Raw genomic sequence first — 14,809 nt, 5'->3', positions numbered from 1 at the left:
GAGGCCATGTAAACAAAGTGTGGGCCTAAGGGATAACTAATAAGATAAGACTCAGTATTTATTCAAAAGGGGTCCTTACAGGTTTGGATATCTCACAGGATTGTGATGTGCAAATAGAGTTTGGGACTTTAAAATGTATGCATATGTAGTAATACACAGAGCAAATTTACCTGGACTTTTTCTTTGGCCATATACCTACACATTTTTAGTATTCTAGAATTATATCTGCCATATTCTTTTTTCTATATTAAGCATAAGAAATGTGTGGATTAGTAAACTAGGGGCAGACATGCACAAAGTCCTGGGCTTTGTAAAGGAGTCTTACTCCTCAAGCAGTTTTCAGAGCTGCGTTTAACTATGGGCAAAATCCTGTGCAAAATTCTTGTTCAATAAGACATTCTGGAAACCACTTAATTTTAAAAGAATATGTGTCTAGTTTTAGAGTTAAATTAGGCTTTCATGGAAGCTCAAATTGCAATGACAACCACTATTCTCATGTGCAAATGTACGCATTTAGAAAGGATATTGAATTTCGTATCTAAGGTAATTAGTTTTTGGTAGGAATGGGATTCTTTTCTGGAGATGCATTTACTGTGCTGATAGGTTGCATTATATATGAAGCATGGCACTATATCAATATATTTATAGCTATTTCAATTTTCATATTTACTGCTAGGATTGGAGAGGAGGTGACTTGCTTTTGACAATGTAGGTGTTTAAGGCTGATATTCATATTGAGACAAACATTATTCACTATCATATTCAGGCAAGCATTATTGATTCTCTGGAAGTTAGAAATAGAAGTATTTCCAGTTCAAAGTATTTATCCTCTGTCATCTATTCCAAGGATTCTAAAAAGTTTATCTGTTGTAAAAACATTCTCCAAAATAATTAGAATAATTATTCTATTAGATTTTTCTATTAGGACAGTATAGCATGATCTTTCCTAAAATGTGTTTTCTTTGTTTCTGCCTTGAATCTGATTCAGCCATTGAAATCAGGTCAAGAATTCCGATGTTCAAGATCTGGTCATTTATTTTGTTTTCAAACTCGAATATATGCAAAACCCTACCCGTAACACTGTAGGGCTATTACCAATTCCCCTAGCCACCAAATAGTCTTAATCCTACATTTTGAGGAAGCATCAGTTCTATCCCAGCTCTGCTGCCCATAAAGAGATAGCAGCGCGAATCAGATTCTCTCTTCCCCACAGAACCAGATTTCTTTTTTTTTTTTTTTTTTTTTTTTTTGAGACGGAGTCTCACTCTGTCGCCCAGGCTGGAGTGCAGTGGCGCGACCTCGGCTCACCGCAAGCTCCGCCTCCCGGGTTCACGCCATTCTCCAGCCTCAACCTCCGGAGTAGCTCGGACTACAGGCTCCCGCTGCCACACTCTGCCAATTTTTTGTATTTTTAGTAGAGACGAGGTTTCACTTTGTTAGCCAGGATGGTCTCGATCTCCTGACCTCGTGATCCGCCCGACTCAGCCTCCCAAAGTGCTGGGATTACAGTCGTGAGCCGCCGCGCCCGGCCCAGAACCAGATTTCTGAGACAGAATGATCAGGGTCAGAGATGACATTTAGGATGACAAGTTTAAGGGTAAGAATGTTGCCTATCCTGGGTTGAAACTGTTTCATACAAAGTCAAAGCAAAAACTTCAAGCGAAGTCAGAGAGAAAAGTATTGCAAAGAGTTATACAGAAAGAGATGAGTTTTTTTAAACAAGCAAACTGAACAAAGGTACGTAATGGGGCAGAGTTTGTGTTCCTTGGTTGACATCCCATGGGTATTAACCAATATCATATTAGTTCTTTGGTCCATTCACCTTTGGCTATAATGCAAGATTAAGATGATAGTTTCAACTTGGGAAAATTTGGAGTTTGCGAGTAGAGTTATTTGTATACATCTATGTGCCCTTTGGAAGAATTTGTCAATGATTTGCTTAATAACTTCTAAAATCTGGCTTTGTTCTGACATTGCTCCTAGGTAATTGGTTGTTACAAGAGACAAGAAAGAGCAATAGTGAAAATAAACACAGGCACAAAGCAGAAGCATTTTCTTCCACTTCAACAGAGCTCCTCTGCCTAAACAGGGCAGGGGAATTGTGGATGTCACAGTGCCGTTAACAGTAAAGCCAAGTGACATGAGTTTGTCTATGTAACAAACCTGCACATGTACTCCTGAATCTAAAATAAAAATTTAAAAAATAAATAAATGTTAAATTAAAGAAAAGAATACTCTCACGTAATCAGCAAGGTCATGATGCTATTGCCAACTGATTTTTCTTATTGTCATATAATGACATTTGATTGAGACCATGATTTCATTCTATTACCATATAATTAATTTATAATTAATAGCTGCAATTTTGTCGATTATCAAACATTGAAAGCTGGGCATTATTAGTTTTATTGATGTTGAAACCTTTACTGCGAAACCTATAGAAACTTCCCCAGAGTGAGGTGGCTTTGATCCTAAAGTCCATGTTCTTTCCCTCAGACCACACATGCGCTCTTCAAGCCCATTCCACCAGCAGAGTTCCTTTCACTTACGGCAATTACTTTATCAATTTAAATAGTTTGGCCATTTCTTTTGGAGAATGACAGAACATTCAGTGGCCTTTTAGTAGCTTTCTAGGCCAAAATCCCATCCAATGAAAGAATAACATCTTCGTATTATCTGAAGAATGGTCTTTCATCCTTGATCTGAACATGTCACATAATAAGGAAGTACAGTATTTCAAAAGGATGCTATTGTATTTAGCAGAAATCACATCATTTGAGTAACTATTTCCCTCTTTTCCTCATCCTGTTTTTTTGGTGCTATTTAAAAAAAAAGCAAGTCTTTCTTATGCAAAACCTGTAAAATAATAAGCGATAGCTAAATCATTTCTTCTCTGAGCCAAACCTCTTTAATATCTTAAGCTACTCCTATGCCAGGAAACCCCTAGGAAATCTTCTATTCAAATCACAGGCATCTCAATCACTTGCCAAGTAACATCCTTTCCTTCATCTAGAAAATAAAGGTTTCATAAAATGTCACTGAAGTAATTTATCTAAATTAAAACTAATAGAGGAAGTAGAAGCATGTAATGTTCTGCCAAGCTCTAACATCTTGATTTCTGTCTAGATAAATTACAAACATTCTCTATTTTAAAATTAATTTTAGTCTTCAATAGAGGCCACTTTTCTCAGGGTCTCAAATTAGGAAAGATATAACTGGATATCACTCCTATTTATCAGAATATAAAAGAAGGGCCAAGAAACCTCAGTCCTGAGAAAACAGAGAAAGGCCACATCCACAGATTGCAGTTCTAGATGATTCAGTCTAAGTTGAGATGCAGGAAGAAGGCTTCGCTTCCTAAACATTGGCAACAAAGAAAGTTGCCATGCAAACATAAATCACAAAATCTTCTGTAGTAACATCTAATTATTATCTCATATTCATTCATAGAAAATAAAAGTGACATTTAAGAATAATTTTGATTTATGAACTTAATATCCTGAATGTTCTCATTGGTATATAAAAAGGACCAATTAATTAGGGCTTGGTCTTGTGTCAAAACACTGTAAAATAGTAACTATAATATATAATATATAACTTTGTTATATGATCACAGATATCTGAACATTATCTTGTTACTATTTCTTGTTATGCTTTTGCTGACAGAAAATCCAACTAGTTATAAACTGTTAATAAGTCCTTCTTTTAGGGTGTAGCTCTAAGAATTAGAAACAAAAATAAACTATTTTCCCCCATGCAAAAAGAATGAAATTATGTCCTATGGAGCAACATGGATGAAAATGGAAGTCATTATTCTAAATGAACTAACTCAGAAACAGAAAACCAAATATCACAGGTTCTCACTTATAAGGGGGGAGTTAAACAATAGGTATATACAGACATAAAGATGGAAATAATAGACACTGGGGACTACATAAGTGGGGAGGGTGGGAATAGGGTGAGGAAGAATTTTCTGTTGGGTGCAATGTTTAATATTTGGGTGAGCCGGGTGCAGTGGCTAACACCTGTAATCCAGACACTTTGGTAGGCAAAGGTGGGAGGATTTCTTGAGCTCAGAAGTTTGAGACGAACCCAGGCAACATAATGGGACCCTGTCTCTGTAAAAAAAATACAAAAATTATCTGGGCATGGTGGCAGGCACCTGTAGTCCCAGCTACTCAGGAGGCTAAGGTGGGAGGATCCTTGAGCCCAGGAGGTCAAGGCTGCAGTAAGCCATGATCACACCCCTGCCCACCAGCCTGGGTGACAGAGCTAGACCACCTCAAAAGAAAAAACAATCGGGGTGATGGGTACACTAGTTCAATCTCCACCATTGTCAATATATACCCATGTAACAGACGTGCACATATACCCCCAAATCTAAAATTTAAAAAAATAATAAATACATTGTTTTCTTGATTCTAGAATTCTCCTTCCCTGGTGGAAAGACTGAGGGATACGTCATGATTTTCAGAGAAGTACAGGGTAATGGCAAAATGCATGAGTTACTTTTACTCTCAGATAGATCCAAGAAAAGGGGAGCAATCAGAAGTAAACATGAACCAGAGAATTAAGGGAGGTCCTCAGAGAAGAGTGTGATTAGGTCAGCATAAACCAGGGTGATGTCCAGAAGGTATTGAATATCAGAGGTAAATTCAGTGCCTATAGAGACAAGAGTATAGGGTGTTAATAACAGTAGTTCAAAGAGGCAAGAAATCTGTCCTAGGAAAAACGCTGCCTAAGATGGAGCTGCCAATGGTTAGGGATGTGTTGCTGAGGAAACCTGGACTCTTTTCTTCTGGGAAGCCCAGGCTGAGAGAAGATTTCTAACCTGAACTACTTTGACCACTTATTTACATGAATGACTCAAAAAATGGCTACTTAGCTATATATGTATATGTAGTTTTATGTAACTATATGTGTATAGACATACATATACGTTCATACATATACATATATACAGAGTAGATAGATAGATATCACTTTGGTCACCCATGTCACATAAAACTATTATGTGAACCCCTAATCAGTCACTACTCTGTAAAAATTGGCTTTCTTTAAAGATTCTCTATGTGAGTACATTTCCTAAGTCCTATTGAAAGAATTACTATGTGGGAATGGGCGTGACCATTATGCCTTTTCTACAGGACATTAATGTCATGATTACAAAGAGTGAAAACAGAATAACACAATAACTACAACAATGAAAATAGCACGGCTTTATCTGATTGTATTACCCTAAGGCTGGCATAACAACATACTGGACGCCAGGTTACTTAAAACAACAGAAAATTATTGCCTTACATTTCTGGAGATAGAAGTCCCAAATTAAGTATCAACAGGGTCATGCCCTCTCTGAAAACAGTCAGGAAGAATCCTTCCTTGCCTCCTGCTAGCTTCTGTAGGGTTTTTGTTTCTTTTTTTAGCCATCCTTGGTGTTTTTTGGCTTGCATTTGCAACAGTTCAACATACCTGTCATCACATGGCATTCTCCTTGTGTGTCTGTCTCCAAATTTTCCTTTTCTTATAAGAACACCAATTGTAAGGCGTTAGGGACCCATTCTACTCCAATATGACTTCATCTTCTTGAATTATGACTGATTAAACTTCGGTAACCCTATTTCCAAATAAGGTCACATTCTGAGGGACAAGGGGCAAAATTTCAACATATCTGTGGGAGGGTCTCATATCAATCAAGTCAAGGTAGATTATACTGCAGTAACAAAGTCCAAAATATATGTGGCTTGCAGTAACAAAGACTTACATTCAATTCGTGCTAGATGATATTATTCTGCTTATCAGAGTCACTCAAGGATCCAGGTTATCAGGGAAGTAATAATTTCAAAAGTTTTCAGTCACTGTGCCAGAGAGAAAGAGCACACTACCAGGTCTCATAGGTAACCATTGAGTGTTTATGGGCCTAAGGGAGCCAGAAAGTGCAGGATCAGAACACCAGTGATTTCAGATGCCTTCAGCCATAAGAAACACAAAATCCAGCTAACATTGACCTAAACTTTAAGGTCATTTTTTTGTAACTTAGCAAGCTATTGAGTGATTAGAAGTCAAAGAGTTGATTTGTTGACTTATTGATGCCACCAAGAACCCATGACAGGAGGATTGCTTGGGTTGCAGTGAGCTATGATTGTGTCAGTGCTCTCCAGCCTGGGTGATGGAGCAAGACCCCATTTCTGCTAAATTAAACATTAAATAAATAGAAAGAGCCCAGGAGTCAACCTCTCTCTCTCTTCTCCCCTTCCCAGAGCTATGTCATATGTCTAGTCCTTAACCATATCACCAACACAGGTGAAACTAGATAACCATAATTAGCATGGACCCATTCTATCTCTTGAGGCCAAGACCTGGCCACCTAAACAAAATTGGATTTTGTTTGCAAGGACAGGGAGAGTTAATTGTTGAATTACTGTAGAGTAGGAATAAAAGTATGCCACAAAAAAAAGATGATTTTCAGATTTAGCATTATTTTACATCTCATTCAATGTATGGATATGTGGATAAATAATAATTTTTCTCAACTTAAATGTTTTTGGTGTATTAAAAATAAGTAAAAGTTACACACTGTCCCTAGTTGGATTATTTGCTTAAGTGTGTTTAACAATTTTTTGGCAAATAACAACAATAATAATAATTTCTTCCATGTGCATAATATTTTATTATGTATATTCTCACATGCATGTTTTGTTGTCATTTCTCAGAAAAATTATCATAATTAAGGCAGACAGCGGGAATTATCCTTTGTCTTTATTAAAAATAATAATGAATTATATATATACATATATGTGTGTGTGTGTATATATATGTATGTATAGGCACTAAGTATAGGACTGAGAACTGAACTTTCTCACTCTCACCAGTGCATTTTCGGCTATCCCCTGGTGCCTCCTGCTCTTCTTGTGCTTTGCCTGTTTTTACATTAATGCACATTCTGAAGAATAGAACCCGCGGGACCAATTAAATAGACCATATGGTTAATCTTTGGATTTCCCTTAGGCCAAACACAACTACAATTACAAAATACTATTTTGGAAATTACTAAAATTTCAAATATGTATTGTGTTTCAAATATATGGGTAAGATTAGATATCAAAGAGTAATAAATAGAGATTTTAAAATTGTCTGATTTTATAAGGTTTCATTTTTAAAAGTGTGCTATTTAAATATATATTTATATAAAAATGAAATCTTATATTTATATCAAATGCAATCTTATAAAATCAGACATTTTTTAAATCTCTGTTTATAACTGTTTGGTATCTAATCTTACCTATACATTTACATATATATACACATATATATACCTACATATATATGTGGAATTTGTGATCTGAATAGCCCCTAAGCCAGCATTATAAAAAGCTTCTGCATTTCCTTTAGAAATGCCATGGTTATCACAGTCACTCAAGGGTGACTCAATGCATTTGATTGCTCAGAATTGCAACAAAAGCAACTCTAACTCCCATAGGATTTTATCATGTTGAAGGATCTCAAGGCATTTTGAAAACATATTAAAAATAAGATGTGAGTCCAACTTGAAATGTTTGTAATTCATGAAAGGTTGATGAGCAGGTCTCAGCACCCGCTCATGATCAGTGTTAAGTGCTTGCCTGTGGGGATTGTGGTATCGTCGTTAGATACCCAGGACAATCATGTCATACAAAACAGAGACGGCATGTGTCCTTGCCTGACAGATGCTGATAAAGTGGTGACAAGAATAACAAGTAACTAAAGAGATCATTATGCCAAAATCCTCTGTCTGAGACTACACAGAATGGCATAAACATCAGCTGTAGTGTTATACAGTGTCTTCCCAAACCAATAGAAACTGTCATGGCCTGCAGACAGAGATACAGCAGAATTAAAAGGCAGGATACCAGACCATACCAAAAGAGAAGATGTGTAACTTGTAGAGGTGTTATGGGCTAATATATAGAAGCAGGATCAAAAGGACTAAGTATTAAATGCTAAAGAAGCTGCTAAAAGTAAGGAATAGAGATGCTGGCAGTTTTCAGCAGAGTTGACAGGAAATAAGATACAAGTGAAGAAATTTAATGATATGCCACAAATCCTACACAACTGCTCGAGATGTGTCTTCCTGGATGGCTGGCTCAGGGCCTAATTCATAACAAACACTAAATAATCATGTACTGAATGAATAAAAGTAGGCTTTAAAGAGAGTATGTTGCAGTCATAGAATTTTAATTTCTATTCTTTCTTTATTTTTTTCCATTGGCTTATGGTTCTTCTCTCTCACTGGACCATGAAGAAGAAAAGAGATTATGTTGTAGTGGCTGTGTCTCAGTACAAAGACCAGTACCTTTTAGGCAGAGCAAAGCCAGAGGGTGTAGACGTCCATTGCTCCTTGGTAATCAATGAGCGACATTTACTAAAGAGAAGTGAAGAGCTGTTGGATGACAAGGATAAGGATGGTGAGCATAGGCCCTGCCAGCTGCTCATATGGAGCTTGGGCAGACTACAGGTGCTGGTTTACTTCTTCCATAGCTCCATGTATGGTTCACAGTGTTCACTTCATGGCCAACTAGGGGCCATGAGCGTCCTCTGCTGCCAACACCAGATGTTACTCTCCATGAGATCTCTATGTGTATGACTTTGCCATCCTGAGCTCTACTGATCTCTCTCCTTCTTTCTCATTTTGGTTTTCTCTTCCTCTCAATATTGGGAAAACCTTTTCTACTTTCCAGTGCTAAGACGTTAATTTTTATCTCTGCAGATTTCCTAAGTCCACAGGCATCTTAGGGCCTTTTTATGAAACTAAAGCATATACTCTGTATTTCTGCATTACCATTTTTTTCCTCCATGCTATTGGATATTTCAGAATTTAGGTATTTTAAAGAGGATAGGAGAATCAGGGTAAACAGAAACTGGAACTTTTGGCTTCCTTTCTCTCACAGCTTTTCTCTCTCATGTGTCATCTTCTAGCCACACTCTCCTATGCTCATTTTCTTAAATATATCTGTCCCCTTAGAGCTCAGTGCCTTCACACATTCTGTTCCCACCTCCTGTGCCTGTCTTCCTTCCTTCCACAAAGCTGACACTTCTCCTCAAGTCTCAGATGCAATGTCATTGTTTTAAAAACTCTTTCCTGATTACACAATTAAAAGTTGGTCACATCTTCCGTAACATTCTGATATGGTTTGGCTCTGAGTCCCCATCCAAATCTCAACTTGAATTGTAATCCCCATAATCCCCACATGTCAAGGTTGGGACCAGTTGGAGGTAACTAAATCATGGGGGTGGTTTCCCCCATGCTGTTCTCATGATAATGAGTGACTCTCATGAGATCTGATGGTTTTATAAGAGGTTTGGCATTTCCCCTGCTTGCACTCATTCTCTCTCCTGACACCCTGTGAAGAGGTGCCTTCTGCCATGATTGTAAGTTTCCTGAGGCCTCCCCAGCCATGTAGAATTGTGAGTCAATTAAACCTCTTTTCTTTATAAATTACCCAGTCTCAGGTATTTCTTTATGGCAGCATGAGAGCAGACTAATACACACTCACATATTCTATACAGTACAATTTGTTTTTCTTCTTATATAACATTTATCAAAATTTGCAATTGTATGAGTATGTTACTTACTAGCTTACCATACATTTTTTTCATAAATTTTGTAAGGGTGGGAATTAGGAGTTATTGAGGCAGGAAATTAAAAAAAAATAAAATTTAAAAGAAAGAGAAGTTTTCCTGTATTAGGCTGACTTGTCCTAGAGGCAGCAACAGGCACAGCCTAGACCCAGGAAAAGTCTTGATAATATTATCTAATGTACGCTGGAGACTCTCCCAGCACTCCCTCTACAGAGGGAGAAGAAAAACAAATTTTCCTTTGTTTTGTGGAATAAGTTTATAGATTCCTGTTCTCTATAACTAGTGACTTCAAGTATTCTGTTTTATCTACAAAGTGCAATTAAGGTCATAAGAAGCCTGAGTAGGCCTGAACTACAGCTTCCTGGGCACCATAGTGAAAGTTATAGGATAAGCCCATGCCCAGGCAAACCTAGATAATGAACATCTGGGTTGCTTGGCAACAGTCACGTGCAATCCTGTCTTTGTTCTGCCTCCATATCCCTGCTTTCACGCCACTGTAAGCTTGCTTCAAGCTAGCCCACCCCCTTTTGTGAAGTGCGTATAAAAGTCAAGTACTGTCTTTGTTCTGGGCCTAGTCTTTTGGATGTGAGTCAGCTGGGCCTGAGTGCACTCAATAAAGATTCTCCTGTTTCAACCCGAGATCTCTCTCATCCTTCTAAATCCCACAACACTATGTTGTTTTATTTCAACACCTTATAATCTGAGCCTAGGACAAAGGGATGCTTAATAATTATTTGTCAAAGAAACATGTGACAAACATTAAGATATGCAATATCCACTCTCTCCTTTCTGTAACTAGCAGAACCCTAGCTTTTGGAGATTCTACTATTTTTTTTTATGTGCCCAGTTACAATACTTCCTTCTCCCTTGTCTGAGGATAAGAGCACACAGTTTTGTGCAACTCAATTTAAGTCAAATTATACTGGGAAGGGTCAGACTCAGTCTTTCGTTTTTTGTGTTTTCTTTTATTTATTTATTTTTGCCTACTCTGTGTTGGCTGGAATTTGAGTATGATGTATCTAAGAGAAGAAGCCATCACAAAAGCATTGGTGAAAAAGCCACATGCTAAGGATAATGTAACAGAAAGGTAGAAGGGCTGAGTCCTTACTGGCTTCTTTAAACCCTCACCCAAAGCATGGGCTCTACCACTGGAGTTCTTCACCTGTGAGGAAAATCAGTCTTATTTTGGTTAAGCTAGTAGAGTCAGGCTTCTATTAAGTGCAATCCCAATTCAAAATGTGATTTTAGGTAAGTCATTTCATATGCTAACTTATCCAGATTCTAATTTAATCACTTTGCCATTGCATAAGATAATTTCTAAGATCACTAGTTCTATCACAGGTTTTCCTTTAAAATAAAAACACTGTTATCTAAACTAAATTTTAATTATTCCTCTCATTTTGAAAACCAATGAGCTATATGAATTTTTAAATAACTACTATGTATAAGACAATATACCAGATGGCTTGATTAATGATATTTCCTTTTTAAATGTACATGTTGTACATTTTCTCTATTTTCTACTTTTTCTCTGATTTTTTTTAAAGTTTCAACACATCATTAATTTAAATGTTTGTAATTAAGAATTCATGAGAAGACTGAAAGGGTCAGTTTTCAGATTTAATTGTATGGAATCAAATATTATTTTCTTCAGCAAATTATACTGAAGACTAGCTTGTGGTAGGGCAGAGATGTGTAATTTAAAGCAGTGATTTCAAAATGTTGCTTTATAAACCAGTGTTACACAAGCTACATGAAATCACTTGGGAGTGTTTACAATCCAATATCAAACTCCTATGTGTAGTAAAGAATTTAACTTTGCCCAAAAAGAGGTCTGGCCTTTGCCCTTGACTTCTTGGAGGTAACATCTAAGTCCTTGGAATGTCATACATGATAAGATCCTTTCTTTGTCTGTGAGCCTAATAATGTGATTTAGGATGGGACTAAAAACCATACCATAAATGTGGTTTGAGTTACAAGGTGTTAGCTTGATCTCCTGAGAGGCTGGAAAAAGAGATCAGCTGATGGACAATCAACCATGCCTAAATGATGGAGCACCAATAAAGATGCCTGCCACCAAGGTTCAGCTGAACTTCCCTGATTGACAATATCCTATGTATGTTCTCACACATTATTGTTGGCAATAATTAATGCTGTCTATAATTCCATGGGGAGAGAACATCTGAATGCTCCATGTTGCATCACTTCTGGGCTGTACCCATGCGTCTCTTCCCTTGGCTGATTTTAATCTGTATCCTTTCTCTGTGATAAACCATAGCTGTGAATAAAACAAATTTCATTGAGTTCTGTGAGTTCTGCTAGTGAATTATCAAAACCAAGGGTCATTTGGGTAATTTCCTGAACTTGTAGTTGGTGTTATAAGGGAAGGTACATTATGTGGGCCCTGTTCCTAACTTTGTGGTTGCCCAGCTATTGCAGCCCAGATACCCGAATTCTGTAGCTATGGGATGTTTATAGATACCTTGATTTGGAAACTGTATTAAGAAATCAGTTGTGTTTAGCAATTGGGAAAGAACCATTTCTATATTAATAATTTGCACCATACGTATTAACAATAAGCATTTATTTAATTTATATGTGTACTGTGCCTGTGTGTTTGTGCATGTATAAGTAGTTTTGTGGGTAATCACAATTAATTCTGTAATTAAGCCAGGTCAATTGCATTCTTCTTAGAAAAGTATTTCTTTTGATTAAATAAAGTTATTGTAAGTACTTGACTACATAAAACATAATTTTCCTTGGAAAATTATACATAGAAAAGATAAATTTAGTTAATGGATCTGAATTAAAATTATGTGATTTAACAGCTGCATATCTTAGTAAAATAGTGTTTTAGACAGGCAAAGTGTTAAATTTAAATCACATGCAAATGCTTTTTAAGATATTTAAAAATCTTTGTTTCTTCTCTAAAAATTCTTTTACATTTCTCAAAGACTGGCTACATTATCAAAGTGCTCTGGGGACACATACTTTGCCATTTTTGTTTTACTTCTGCAGTGAATTAAAACACAGCCTGTACAATCAAACTCATGGCCCAGTCTTGTCATCCAAGCTTATTGTCTAATTCCTTCAGTAGGAAAGTAAAACAGCTAGGGACCATGGCTTCAAAGATTTTTGTTACGTCAATAGTGTAAATTAAATGAAATAATTTCCTTGCCTAAGAAGGGGAAAATTATTCAAACTACATTTCATGTTTGCCTATTTTCTTCCTGTTGCTTATGCCAACAGGGGACACAAGAGGCGATTTCAAGAAACACTAATAGGATTGTGAGAAAAGTTGGCCAAGGAAGAGGAACAGCTAATAAACGGTGACTTGTCAAGACAATTAGGACCCTGGGAGCTAAATCTGCCTGGAGAACTCTGGAAATCATTGTGGAACACATACTTCAGCATCATCTCAGCTAATGGACAAGTAAGGTGAGATATTTATACCCTAATTCTTATCAGTCATCGGTTGGTGGATATTGCAAAGGAGCATTAATTTTGCAACCTTTCTGGCCAGCTGTGCTGGTAGGCAGAAAGATTTCTAGCCTCCAGAGAAATCCCTCAAACAAATGGCAGCTGAACTCACCATATACTACGATAGTAGGATGTGAAGGTACAGGAATTTGCAAAAACAGTGTTTACTATATGAGTTGATACAAACTTGGCACCAGAAATGGTTGTAAGAAGCAGTCACAAAAAGATGCAGGCCAAATCTAAATGAGAATCATGCCTAAAGATAATTTTGCTGGTTGTAGAATTGCAATGGAAGTTGAATTCACTACTTTGCCATGCTTCTTATGTAAAAATAAGGGCATATTTTAGCAAAGAGTGAGATTCAAAAACACTTAGAATAGAGACATCTGTGTGTATTCAGAGTTGGGAATCTTGAATCCATAACTCTCTCTGAGATATCATTCCCAGCATAGCAGCTTGTACCCTCAAATCTGAGGACATCCTAATTTAATGACCATGTAATAACATCATTAAAGTAAGCTGGATTACAAAGGGATTTCTATCTTCTCAGGACCCACTCCAACCACTCTTTATTCCTTCTATTAATGAGATGCTAGAGTAACGGGGGCTAATTGCCAGCACTGAAGGTCCAGATCAGGTGGGTTTGATTACTTTAATAGGCTGCAAGAGTGAGGATATTTTGACCTACATAGTTCTTTGCAATGCTTAATTGATCATGGTGTTCCTAAAACTAAAACACATGAACTATCTACTGGGCAAAAAAGGTTAACTCAGCAGACCTCAGTTGCTCAAACACTGCACATTCCAAACAAGGCCTATTTTAGGATTGGTCCTTGACTGGTTCCTGGGAGATAATCTCTGAGCCCTTGGAATATTCTGCCTGACAAGAGTGTTTTTGTATGCCTGAAGCCTTGGGTCTTGTTGTACGGATTGGAACAAATGAGTTTATTCTAACAATATGATTTATGGCAAATGCCTATGTTTGCTCTGAGGGTAAGGGTGAAGTTTGAGCAGCTGAGGTCAGTTATGTGGGCGCTGTATATCCATGTGACTTGCCCCAATAAAACCCCAGAACACTAAGGATCCGGTGAGGTCCCCTGGTTGGCAACACTTTACACATGCTGTCACACATTATTGCTGGGAAAACTAAGCACCCCCTTTGAGACTCCACTGAGAAGGAAACACCTGGAACTTGCTCTTGCTTTCTCCTAGACTTCACCCTCTCCATGGCTTCAGATTGCTATTTTTGATCTTTGTCTTTTCTCTGTAACAAACCATAACCATGAATATAACAGCTTTTGGGAGTCCTGTGCATCCTTTCAGTGAATCATTGAGCCTGAGGGAGGTCTTGAGAACCTCTGACACACCCGCTAAAATATCACTTAATCTACATAAAAGAGAAAACTGTAGGTCCATTCTCTAGAAACCTGACCCGAATCAACATAAAGGGCAGCCATGGCTTCTCCCCCAGCTTTCTGACTGAAGCCCATGTTTTGACTGGAGCACCTTGATTAAACAGAAGACCCTCTGAGGAAACACCACAGACAAAAGTGTACATGGTAAATATTCCTCCAAGATTTCCCAAAGGATCATATGGCTGTTTTCCATCATGATAGAAAGGTAAATATGCAGACTGTTTATGGCTTACTAGACCGTGGCTTTGAAATGATGCTAATTTTTAGGAAACTAAAATGTAATTGTGATCCACCAG

At 37.3% G+C, this 14,809-nt stretch overlaps 1 long non-coding RNA gene across 1 annotated transcript; it reads left to right on the top strand.

The window, feature by feature from the left end:
- The first annotated feature begins 1,539 nt into the window (after window positions 1-1,539).
- LOC109025704 (uncharacterized) lies at window positions 1,540-2,208 on the top strand. Its single transcript, XR_002004630.1, has 2 exons — window positions 1,540-1,597; window positions 1,984-2,208. It is a non-coding gene; the product is annotated as an uncharacterized lncRNA (long non-coding RNA).
- The last annotated feature ends 12,601 nt before the right edge of the window (window positions 2,209-14,809 follow it).

This window comes from Gorilla gorilla, chromosome 12, assembly GCF_029281585.2.
Source record: "Gorilla gorilla gorilla isolate KB3781 chromosome 12, NHGRI_mGorGor1-v2.1_pri, whole genome shotgun sequence".
Lineage (NCBI taxonomy): Eukaryota > Metazoa > Chordata > Mammalia > Primates > Hominidae > Gorilla > Gorilla gorilla.
Note: the sequence above shows the minus strand (reverse complement) of the source record. Positions and strands in the feature narration are given on the sequence as shown.